Below are 13,832 nucleotides of genomic sequence, written 5' to 3'. Positions count from 1 at the left end.
AACGAAACTCTGCTCTTGTTTATCCCTGTGCCTCCCAGGCCTTTCCTTGTCTTGGCACACGTAAGAAATGATAATATATCAGAAGTGTTCTGCAGTAACCAGGAGGGGCTGTTGATGACTCAGGACCCAAGCTACGGAGAGGAATGACGAAAGCAGACTCAAGGCTCTTCACCTATTTTCAGCACTTGGTAAAGTCGGGATCTAATGCATTTGTTACTTTACAAGTACTTGATTGGTTTATCTACAAAGTTATTTCATATCCAGCTGGACATTAGAATCACATGAAGAATTTCTAAATTATTGCTTTGACCCCCAGCCAAACAATTCAAAATCTTCACGGTGGACTTTCCATATTGGTATTGAGGTTTGCATTAGTCAGGGTTCTCTAGTTCTGTAGAATGAATCTCTATGTATTAGTCAAAGTTCTCCAGAGTAACAGGACTTATAGATCTCTCTTTATTTAAAGAAAGGGGATTTATGAGAATGACTTGCAGGCGTTGGTTCAGTCAATCTAACAATGACTGCCTATGAATGGCAGGTCTGAGACTCTAAAAGTTGTTCAGTCCTTGAGTCTGTATGTCTCAGCTGGACATCAGCTGGAATCCTAAAGAAGTGGGTTCTAGTACCAGTGAAGATATGGATTTGCTAGGAAGGGTGAGGGAAAATAGGCAAAGTAACACACACACACACACACACACACACACACACAGAGAGAGAGAGAGAGAGAGAGAGAGAGAGAGAGAGAGAGAGAGAGAGAGAATTTCCTTCTTCCGTGTCCTTTAAGTAGGCTGCCACCAAAAGGTGTGATCCAGATCAAAGATAGATCTTCCCACATCAAAGGATCTGGATTATAGGTTTATCTTCCCACCTCAAAGAAGATCCAGATTAGAAGTGGATCTTCCCATTTCAAATGATTTAATTAAAAAAATACCTCTCACAGGTATACCCAGTAATTTGGGCTTTAGCGAGTTCCAGACACAGTCAAGTTGAGAACTTAGAATCACCATTACACTTTTTATGTACCAAGTGGACAGTTAGTGTTCTGGCGTCCACTATAATGGTAGGAAAATGGGAAAGAGCACATAGATAGGTCTTGAAAACTCAACTTTCATCTCGTTAGAGGTAGCCCCACCAAGATGCTGTTATATGATGGATATGAGGAGACTCCTAACCTTTACTACCCTCTCTTCCTATTTTGCCTGTTTTATAGGCTATGTATGGTATAGCCAGGCTTGGTTCCATGATGGGACCACTACAGCTGACTTATACCTAGTATTTCAGGATGAGTTTATGTGGAATGATATAGACCCAGAGTGGTTAACAAATTTCTGTAGTATTATAAGTTTACATTACACCTTGGAAATTGTCAAACAATAAAAACTGTTTCTTTTAAAACCACCTAAGTTAATGGTCTATCTATTCTGTCAATTTCTAAATTCAAATTCAAATTTCTAAATTTCTCCTAATTACTTTTTTCTTTGTTGTTTTATTAAAGTTTTTACTATTATATTTACTTATTTACTAATCATTTTTGCTATTTGATAATTTCATACAGACATACAACATATTCTGGTTACTCTCACATCCGTCTTCCCCTTAAAAACATTTTTACATACAATATATTTTGAAATGTTTCCAATTCCTCCCATATCTTCCATACCTACCCAATTTTGTTATCTTTTCTCCCCCCAAATAATACAAAAAAAAAAACCAAAGCTCAAAACAAACAAAAACCAAATAAGCAAAAAACACAAACAAAGTTCAGAATAAAACATGCAGTATGTTTTGTGTTGGCCAACTGCCCTTGAGCATGGGGAGATCTGGAATGTAACTAATTTACTGGGTGACTCCACAAACACAAACTGATTTTTGCTTTCCCAGAAGGGATCAATTATAAATAACTTCTTGATTAGCAATGGGACTTAGTGTCTCCACTTCATCTTATCTGTGCTGGAATTTTGTGTGGTTTGAACTTGTGCAGGTCTTGACCCCATCCTCTATTATCTCCCTCCAACCCCTGTCAAGTCTCCCCTTTCCCTATGCTCCCCTCTCCTACATTCATGTCTTTCTTAAATTTGCAGTTTATTTGTGCCAAGTAATTCTTGGCCTATTATATTATAATATGGTGTGGTTTTAATAGTTATTTCCCATGAGGAGGAATTTAATTAGTGCCTCTCATTTGCTTTGTGATTTATCAATTCATTAAGGGTTCCTGATTCAATATTCCTTATTAACAAGGCTGGGACACTTCCAGAAGAAAAAATTCCCATTATCTACAATGTGCTTTTTTCGAGGCACTGTTTTACAGGAAAGGGAAATGTGAGTTTAATTATTTCCTTCAATTAACAGTTCTCAACACAATCAGTTCTGTAGCATCCTCTCTAATGGAACCATGCTCAGTGGTGGCTTCACATTACTAGAGTTTATGGACATGTGCATGTTCTGAAGTGTCTCCATCCTCCACTGCAGTTATCTTTGTGGGTTCCCAGCTTTGTGGAATCCCCTTGACACAATTCTCATCCTTGATAGGTTCATTGCCAACTCGTAGGGTACACATTCCATGTCCATCTGGTACATTGCTCCCCTCGGACCTTTCAATCACTCTAAGATACGATCCTTTTACTGAGAAGTATTATTTAAAACCCATAATCTGGGCTGTGAGGTGTTAATTTACTACTGTTTATTTCTAGGCATTTTTAATGACGAGAGACACAGAATATAGATTAATTCTGTGTGACAATTCAGAACTGTATTATTCTCAAATACTCAACTACCTTATGGCTACAGGGGTTTTCACTTTTCTCCATTACCAAGTGTTCTTTTCCAAGACACTGTTGATCCACTGTTAACATAAACATTAACTAATTATTTTTCTCATTTAGCCCACTTGTCTCACAGAACACCATTACATATAGTTATTGTAAACAAACTAAAATACTTAATAGACTCCTTTTGTGTCTCTGTGCTCACTAGAACTATATTAACCACTGCATTTCTAACTTATTTCAATATATTCTAGTTGATATTACTGTACCACCAATTGGCACATTTTAAAGACTACTTTTGACATAGAAAGTTTTAATTTTATTTTGTGATCATGTTGAATAACATACATATATAGTTCCAAACGCCAACCCACAAGTAGATAATATTATCAAAGAAATCTACTTCCTATCTGCGTCCTGTGTTTTCCAGTCCATTTAGTATTAATGATTTAAAGTAATTAATTAAGATTTATTCCTCCATTGTCCTCTTAAAAATATTAGACATGCTGTCATGAACACATATTCTCTAATAATAAATAATAGCATTCTAGCATCCATTAGTCTACTTTGTTTTTTGTACGTAAGTCTGTACATCCTCCGTAGGCTAGAAATACCATCCATTTCTTTTCATGTTTATGTAATAACTCCATTGTGTTTTTTGGCACAGTCCTTTTGATACAACCCTAAGGTATTTCCAGTCTTCTCTTGGAAGAATGACTCTGAAAGAAACGTGTGTTTTTCTTGTACCACGGACAGTGTGATGCCCTAATGCTGAATCATGAAATTGCCCATTTCGAGACTGTGGCATTGTCAAAATCCCCTACACACCAATTATTTCACTCCCACAGGAGAATGAAAATATTGACACAGCCTTTCTAGGCACACAGATTGCTAGTGTGATTTTCAGTGTATCTCTGTACAACTTTAATATCCACATCTCTTATTAAAGCATCTTGTTTTTCTTTTTATGTTTCTATCTTTCTCTTGTATGACGTGTCGGTTTCAGTAACCCAGTATTTTTCAGAGTCTCTCTTGCTTATTTTTCTATAAGGAGGATGTATTTTTAAACCTTCCTTTCTTGAATAAATGAAACAGCATAGGTTAAAAAGATACAGGAAAATAAGACCCTGATTATACTTCGGCTAATGGTGATAAATGATGCCCACGACATCTCTACCAATGTAGTTGTAGATCTCCATCGGACCACGTTCTCAACATTAATGAAACAATACACACTTATTCCATTACAGTAGCATGTGCAATTTGCTGAAGCCCTGGGGAAGGAAGGCCATTGATGCTTCTTCACTTAAGAGATCCAAGATGCAAAACTCCTATTCATACTTTTCTAATTTTCAGTATTACTGAAAGTTACACATTTGACCTCCTGAAAAGAGATACTTGCTGGCTGAAAATTATACCTTGAAGGTGCCACTTTCAAACCGTTTTTCCAAATCATGATGAAGTTAGAATATTATAACTTGAGTATAACATGCTAACTAGGTATAAGTGATTTGGGTCCATTTATGTAGGATTGCTGACGTTACCTTTATATCAACACAAAAACGTTATAGATAAACATACTTCATACTTTGCGTTCATCTTCAAAATTAAAAATTTAAAATTGAAACTTAAGTTTCCTTTTGTGAATGTTACTGTTTAAGGTCAGTTTGAAACAGTATAATAGAATTCCAAATGTTCCACAGAGATAACTTTATCCATTTAGTGAAGGACTATTCAGACCTATTTTAACCACCTAGAAATTTCTACCTGAAATTAGGCAGACTTCGGCTTGCACCTCTTCCATTGGTCACCATAATATGAAATGTCCTGTAATTTTTGGATATACTATTATAGAGACATCATTGGTGCTGCTGTAACAAATTGATCCACCCAAGCTTCCTTGGGCAGTTAACATTACCCTGAATGTTGGCCTCTCTGAGACCAATTGCTGGAGACATTGTCTAGAGGGTAGATTGCAAGGTTAGCTTCACTACCTACATCACCAAGGATCTCTAAGTGCTAGAAAGAAGTGCTAGAAGAGACTTATCACCCTTTCCCATTCAGGAATAGAAAAGGACATCTTTGAACCCTATGTCACTAGCTGCAACTTGAGAACGTTGGTCAGAACAACTCATTAATGTCTTATGCTGTGTTGATAGCTGAAGGGCACACTTTTGATAAGAGTTGTTACCATGTCCTGGGAATAAGATGCATCAATGGAATATTCAGTGGCTGTGCCTAGATTCCCAGATGCTCAAAAAGCTGAAGTAGAATTATCGCTTAAACTTAAGAGTATGAGAGCAGCTTGGTCAGCATAGTAGGATGCCATTTCAGTGCAACAATGACTAAGCAGGAAAATAAAATAAAATTAAACACACACACACACACACACACACACACACACACTCATACCTGAGAGGAAATCTGGTTCTACATATTTTCTTACCACTTTGTAGGTGGCAGGGAAGAAACAAGAGAGTTGAGCAAACTATTTTATATAGACTGTTTATGCAACCCTGCTGCAGATTGTATCTTACTCACTTGAATGGAAGAGAGAAATATTAAGTAGAAAAAATGCATGTAAGAGCTGTATTTCCCAGATTCCTGCTCACTTTGGCAGCCAGCTATACACAAATGATTGCACTTTCGCTGTAGGCACACGCAGATGGCAAAGCATATTACATTCTTGCACAGCGTTCAGCTCATTACAACTACATTGTGATGCCACTAAGCGAAACGAGCTTCTGCAGACAAAAGGGTAGGCACACGAAGTAACACACCTTCAGAGTGGCTTCTCCTTTATTTTCAGCTAAAACTTTATGAAGCATACTGACCATGTCCAGAAGCACTCCTGCCCATTCACTTACGACTTTAAACTTAGCATACATTGGAATAGACCAACTTTGATAGGGATGTAGGCTTCAAGGGTAGATCCCCCATCCTTTCTTGGAGGAGGGCATTGTTTTGGCAAGGACTGAGGGAATTGTTTTGGCAAGGACCCAGAGCTCTCTTTGCTGCTTAAATGATAAATCTTTCACCACTCTCTTGTCTTCGTTGTGCTTATTTTGGATCTTCACTAAGCAAGTTGTGAACCCATTGCATTCAGTCACATAAAAACTAAAGAGGAATTACAAGGAATATGAGATGACCACATCTGAGTCAGTTTCTTTCACAAGAGAGGTGTAAGATTGTCCAGGATGCTACAGTGTCTGCAGAGGGAACTACATAGGGTCACCATTTAAATGTGTATAGAAAACTAGATGGCTCACAGACACCCAAAACTTTAGATATTTATAGAAAGCATGAAATTTAATTTCTTAGACCTTTAAACAGGTCTAAAAATTAATGTAATGACACCTCCCTCCTTCTTGAGGGTGTGGCTTATGTGCATTATGAGAGAGCTGGCAAGTAAGCAAACACAGGAAAAGTAGTGAGACCATGGAGATCCTCATGTGGAGTAACAACAGCAAGGGGATAGACTGAATCAAGTAAAAAGTGGAGTTAACAGAAGCATGTGGCAACAGCTACAGGCCATCATTACAGAAACTGAAGTAAAACTTATAAAAATTGATGAAGTATCTCTTGTACTTGGAGACGGGATTCAGAGCTAAGCAAAACTAAGCAAAATCCCTCCCATTTATAGTCCATGTCCTAGAATAGTGGTTCTCAACCTGTGAGTCATGACTTCTATTGCAAGCCTCTGTTTCTAAAATATATGTATATTATGATTCATAACAGTAGCATAATTACAGCTATGAAGTGTCAACGAATACAATTTTATGGTTGGCTGTCACTGTAACATGGTGAACTGTATTAAAGGGTCACAGCTTAGGAAGGTTGAGAACCACTGTTCTAGAAGATTCTATGTAGTTGTCAAAATTAAAGAGTAGTTACCTCATGACATGGTCAGAGAATGCCTTCTTATAGTCTTTTGAGTGGAATGAGACACATTTTGTATTTTTTTAAATTATATTACTAATGAACAATATTTGTATTTATTGGTGGAGTAGAATACATTTTGTTATAGATGATCATTGTAGAAGAACTAAAACAAGCCAATAAGAATATCAACTTTCCTTTTTATGAAGAGAGCACATAAAATCCACAGCAGATTTTCAACTATATACTATATTATTACTGATCATAATAACATGTGGCATAATAATGTCAATGACATATATTCACTTGTGTAACTAAACCTTTATTTCCTTCAGCCTACATCTTTGCCCTCCATGCCACTACCTCCCCATCTCTGGTAACCATCACTCTGCTGCTTGTTTCTGTAAATTCATTTTATTTTTGGATTGCACAGGTAAGAGGGACCATGCAGTATTTAGATTGCTGTGCCCAGTTTATTTCATGTAGCATGCCATTCAGGACCATCCTGCTATCAGAAGTGACATGACTTCTTAGGGCCAAATGTATTCTGCTGTGTATATGTAACACAACTATTCAACCACGGTGATGATTCAACCAGCTTAGGTTGATTCCATGTTTTGTGAATCATGTTGTAAGCAGAGGGTTACAGACATCTTTTCAGTCTAGCCAAGGCTTTTCGTGGTGCTGAGAATTGAACTCAGGGCTCCATGCATTCTAGGCACATGCTTTACCACTCAGCTACATGCCTGGCATCCCATGCAAAGATTTTAGTTCATTCGACTGTGTGCCCAGAAGTGGTATTACTACACCATGGTGCAGCTGTGTTTAGTGTTTTGAGGAACCTTTATCATGATCAGACCAAGTCAAGGGTGCCTTCCTCCCACACACTCTGAGCACTTGTCAGCATCTTTGTTTATGATGATAGCCAGCCTAATAAATGTGTGGTTTGTCTTTTATTATTTCAATGTGCATTTCCAAGATGATGACTGTGTAGTGTGTTGAAGTTTTATTTTATTTCCAATCTTGAGAAATGTATGAACACTAAAATAGCATCTGACTATCCCAATTTAAAAATTCACAGTGAATTTATTTTGTTTTGGGTTTTTTTGTTTTCTGTTTGTTTGTTTGTTTGTTTTTATCCCTGAGGATTGAACCCTGAGCCCTGCATATAGAAGGCAAGGTGCATGTTCTACTGCTGAGCTACCACTCAGCCTATAGTGATGTTGAAAAGCATAAAACAGAGCTTTATAAAGCAAAATGCACATCTTCATTACTATCTTCCCCTCTCATTTTCAAGAGACATTTTGTGAGTTCTGTGCTTTCATGGAACCCATCCCCAACCCTAACATGTGGAATTTCTTCTTCAATTATAAAACCATACACAAATGGGTAGGATGAATTTTGTCTCCCACTCATTCTTGAGAAACTTCCCCTGGGCTCTCCTAAACCTAGCTCATACCAAAGTGGGCTACACTGAAGGCCATGCCCTTGTTCAATAGTTAGTGGAGTAATAAGCTAGGGGTCTTGTTGGATAACAATAACAAAGAGCTACAGGGACTATGAAAGACAAGTCAGAAGTTTGTCCTGGAGGTCTTTAATGCAAAGATTTCTTCTTCTAGGAAGCACCAGTTTCTGCCAGTTCCTAATGTGCACAGAACGAGAAAGCACTTCCCTTTTCGTCTATTCTTCGTCAAAGAAAAACCACACGGGCTGTGCAGTTGTTAGTTAACCTAGAGGAACCAATGTGGGTTAGAGAAAGACCAGGAAACCCGATGCCCATCCAAACGAACAAAGTCATACCATGAAACTGTCCTGCTAGACACTCAGACCATAGTTAAGGGACTTCACAATTTCTATTATGGCTGCTGCTGCGGTTGCAGTGGCATCAGAACCTAAGCACACCTTTCTCCCCCATACTTCCATGTTATCAGGCCCCCATCCTCCAGATTCACAACCAATGTCTCTGGACTTCACTGTAAAATGCAATGAGGGTCAACCTGGATGCCACACATCACCAAGCCCGTGGGGAAAAGGACAGGGCACCGCGAAGTTATGCTGGCTGTCTTTAGCACGGCCCTTCCCTTCAGTCCCCCTTTCAAGTCAGAGTGAGACTGTAAGCTGCTGAGAGCTGTACAGCAATTACTCAAGGGAGAATGAAATAATGGAATAAGTGCTACATGTTAGTTTGATTTTTCTCATTAATCTCAATAACAACTATGTGTATCATTTTTTTTATAAATAATAGTTTACAGATGAGCAAATGAAAGCTCAGAAACATGAGTTGTGTCTCGTTTGGTAATAAGGGGGAAAGCAGAATCCACATCTAAGTGGGCCTGGGGCCAAAGAATACATATGTATGTTTCTTTATCAGGGGCTTTTGTTACTTGTTTGTAAAAGTATGTGTTTGATATTGGCAATGTGTTTTAAAAAGCTGGTTCCTAAGGCTGGTCAGATGGATCAGTGTATAAACAATTGCCAGGGAAGTGTGAGGACCTGAGTTCAAAGCCCCAGAAGCCAAACATATGCAAACAAACAACAAAATAGGGAACAGACATCTGTAATCTCCATGCTCCTATGGTGAAATAGTAGGGGTAGAGGAGAAGCCCCAAAAGCTTGCAGGCCAACCAGCCTGACTGAGCAAACCGGAAGTAGCAAACAAGGTGAGAGGTAAGATCGATATATGACTTCCACACGAACAGTTTCTCTCTCTCTCTCTCTCTCTCTCTCTCTCTCTCTCTCTCTCTCTCTCTCTCTCTGTCTCTCTCTCTCTTTCTCTCTCTGTCTCTCTGTCTCTCTGTCTCTCTCTTTCTCTCTCTCTATCTCTCTGTCTCTCTCTCTCTCTCTTACACACACACACACATGCATACAGTCTAAAATAACATCTTCTTTCATTTCTTTGTGGGACACTACTAGAGTGTATCGTTTTGTGAGTCATCTCTTCATCTCACCCAGGGGGTCCTGGGCAATATGACTCAGGTCTGCAGCCTTGGCATCAAGCACCTTTACCCAGTGAATCACTTCTCTGGTCCCTGATTTTTTTTTAAAGCAGGCTTTGTCACTTTCCAGTAAGTGATTATAGAGTAAATATTCTCAACCATACCATGGAGATAACAGGAACACCTACTCATGGGATCAGTGTTAGGATGAATAAAATACAATGCCTGCAAGTCAGGGCACTGGGATCATCATGGCAGGGTGATTCTAGCTGAAACAGTGCATGCCTGGGGAGGGTGGGGGGCAAAGCATTGCTATTTAACTATTCATGGTCAAGCATACTTATTCTGATTTTAAAAATATAAACCCCATATTACTCCTCTGTTTGAAAGGTCACAATTTCCCTATGGATAGTTCTTTCTCTTTTGAAAAACACAGTCTTCTTCATAAATAACAGAACTCCATAGACTCAGTTCTAATCTTAGCCACACCAAACAATGACACAAAATGTACATTTGTCAATGGTGATGACAGCTCTTGACTCTCTCTATTCCATGGTGAGTTTGTTTGATCCTTTTCTTCTACAGTCAGGGTATCCAAAACAAAAGCTCTTAGCTAGGATATTTCTGGGCCAGAGAGATGGCTTTTGGGGAGTTAAGAACACTCACTGCTCCTGGGTTCAGTATTCAGCCTTCATGTCAGATGGCTCACAAACATCTGTAACTTCAATTCTAGACTCTCTCTCTCTCTCTCTCTCTCTCTCTCTCTATCTCTCTCTCTCTCTCCCTCTCATGGCTTTTACACACATGTAGTGCATATACATACATCAGGCACACAAAAACAAATCAAAAAGTAATTAAATCTTTTAAAAATTTAAAATATATTTTTGAAAACAACAACAACAAAACATGATTCAGTTCTGAAAGCTAAAGCGAGTAAAGAACTCAATTTTAAACCAGGATAGAACTTTGGACAAACTGTGAAGCAAGCTGCATCCTTTTTAAAGCATTTTGATAAATGTGAGTGGATTTGTATGTACTTTCGTTTAGCAAGGGCTTTCAATGACATTTCAAAGTTCATCACCAGAGATGTCTTTCTTGGTGAGAAACCAAGGCACAGGCTTTGGTATTTCTATTAGATCTTCAGAGTTATGGGGAAATGCGAAGATGTAAAAGACCTTTGGACAAGACAACATAACATTGTTTTCTAGAAAGTTCAGACTCAAGAATCATGCAGTTAAGTTACAGAAATAAAAATCTAAGTAATTATGATTCTGTGTTCGGCTATGTTCACAGCTAGCTTGGGGTATGCATGCCTTCAGCAATCACCTAGACTTACCTTCTGGGGATTTCCACTCTAGTAGAACTGAAATTATTCTAGAATTTCAAGACCCATTCTTTAAAAATCAAAGCTAATGCCTGCCACCAAGCCAAACATGTTTAGAATTTTGGATGAGAAAGCATGGGCATAAGAAACTAATAGGTGGGTAGGGGAGGTGGCTCAGAGGGTAAATTGTTGGTTGTGCAAACATGAGGACTGATTGTGAACCCCCAGAACCTACAGAAAAGCTAGGTATAGCTTCATGAGTTTTCAGTCCCTATACTGGTGAGAAAAGACAGGTAGGTCCCAGGAGCTTTATGGTTGTATAGTCTAACCCAAAACCATGACCCCAGATCCAGTGTGAAGCCTTATCTAAATGTAACAATAATAACAACAGTAATCATAAATAAGTTGAAGGGGCTTGAGAAATGGCTCAGTGGTTACTAGTATGTACTGCTCTTCCAAAGGCCCCACATTCTGCTCCCAGGACCCATGTCAGGCAATTTAAAACTGATGTGATTCCACTTCCAGGGGAACCTGCACTCACTTACACATACTCACACAGATATACATGTTTACATAATTAAAAATGAGAAAAAAAACAAATTCAAAACCACAGTAAAATTAGGGAGTGATTTAAGAAAACACCAGATCTCTGGTTTCTGTGTGAGTGTGCATGTACAAGCATAACTTCACATACAAATGTAGACATGCATACACACACACACACACACACACACACAAACATGCATACCTGAATTAGTGGTTTACTCACATAGATCAGTCAGAAGACCTGGGCTTTTCATACCATTTGCCTTTAAATTTTTAGGCTATCTTATTTAATCACTTAATTTTTTATAATCTACAACATCTGTTAATTAAATCTTGATTAAATAACCTTTTAGTCTCTTCCATAAATATGTTTCTACAATCTTGAGTGGAGATATTACATCACAGAAACAGTTCACTGGAAAGGCAGACTAAGTCAGAACCCATGGACAAGGGTTGGTTTTTTACTGTAACTCAGGATGTATCCGAGAAGACATAACAAAATGAAGTAATGATATAACCAAGAGGAATGATTGAAGCTTGAAATCTATCATTGATTTTATATATTTTACTTACTAAGGCAATAGGGAAAGTCAAAAGACCTCCCAAAAACTGATTGCTTCTACTTGATCTAACCTTTCATTTGTTATCTCAATATATATGAGATAATACACTCTCCCTCCTTACTTCTTCTCCAATACTTTTCTGTGTGTATATAGTCATATACGCATTCACATACACACATCCATAAATAAATCATGCATGATACACATTTCACTTTTTAAAATATACTAGCCAATGTTCTAGAAGACTCCAAAAAAAAAACCTAATAGATTAGTTAGAATCTTTCTGTTACAAGCAATGTAAACAGATTCTGGATTGTAGTAATTTGAGCGGCGGGCTACTTCCCACCACCCGGCTAGCTTTACCGGAAATAATTACACAGAAATTGTATTCATTTAAACACTGCTTGGCCCATTAGTTTCAGCCTCTTATTGGCTAATTCTCACATCTTGCTTTAACCCATATTTAGTAATCTGTGTAGCACCACGAGGTGGTGGCTTACCAGGAAGGATTTTAGCCTGCATCTGTCTCAGAGAGGAGAGGCATGGCAACTGCCTCACTGCCTTCTTCCTCCCAACATTCCGTTCTGTTTACTCTGCCCACCTAATTTTCTGTCCTATCAAAGGGCCAAGGCAGTTTCTTTAGTAACCAATGAAAGTAACACATAGACAGATGATCCTCCTCCATCACTGGACTATACATGGGGAAAGTGAGCTTTTTGTAGGTTGCTAGTGATGCCAGAGTTGAAGGGGAATCCCTGGACCCCAGCAGAGAAAGTTCAGGAAACTGTTAACTCTGGAAGTTTCTTTGGCAATAAAATGTTCCATTGACTTCATCATAGAGCTATCAGGACTAAAGAGTATGAATTCTAACTGTCTTTTCTGACTTTAGAGTCAAAATTACAGCAGAGAAAGCTGACTCACATGTCTTTAGCTTTGTGCTTACCTCCTGATGGGCTGAGGGAAGGCAGCTTGCTTTTTGCTCTGTCAAGACTGCACAAAGGGAAGATGGAGGCTGTCTTAGTTACTATTCTGTAGCTATGATAAAACACCATAGCCAAGACAACTTACAGAAGGATTTATGGGATTGGGGGTGCTTACAGTTTCAGAGGGTTAGTCCATGACCATCGTGGGTGGCGAAGAACATGGCAGCAGGCCTGCAGGGATGGTGTTGAATCAGTAGCTGAGAGCTCCTTTTGGTGGGTTGTTGGGAAACCATTTCACAAGTTCCTGAGGAAGGGTGGCTTTTATCAGTACCTTGTGGAATCTCAGAGGCAGGAAAATCGCAACTCAGACCCTTTAAAGTGGGGACATGGATCATGACTTTTCCGTTTTCTAGTAGAAGTATATTGTACCAGATCTTTGTCCTTATTTTAAAAACATGTATATTATACTGCTTTCTTCAGAAATTCACTGTTACAACTTAGCTGAGTGGTTTTCACCCTTTCTCCAGTCACTTTCTGCTGATGTGATTCATAGTTCAACCAAACCTGAATGCTGTCTTAAGGCAGCACCATTAAATGGCTTTCTATGCTACATAGATGCTCACTGCCCAACACAAGTCTTTTCATAATATCATCTCCAGACATGCACGCTGTGCTTTCCACAGAGTTTTCTCAAGTTGCTCTGCTTCTTATTGTAACCACTGCATTGTCCTGACCAGCCACCAGTTCCTTTTTTTCAGGCAGAGTACATGTTTCAGCCCGCATTGCTGATAAAAACTCCTGCCTCCTGGAGAGGAAACTGGATACTTTTGCATTTTTTAACTGGCAATTATGCCTAGACATTTCAAAGGAAGCAGAGAAACAAGGGCTCCAATGAG

Source organism: Arvicola amphibius, chromosome 8 (genome assembly GCF_903992535.2).
Source record: "Arvicola amphibius chromosome 8, mArvAmp1.2, whole genome shotgun sequence".
NCBI classification, from domain to species: Eukaryota; Metazoa; Chordata; class Mammalia; order Rodentia; family Cricetidae; genus Arvicola; species Arvicola amphibius.
This window is presented reverse-complemented; position numbering follows the sequence as displayed.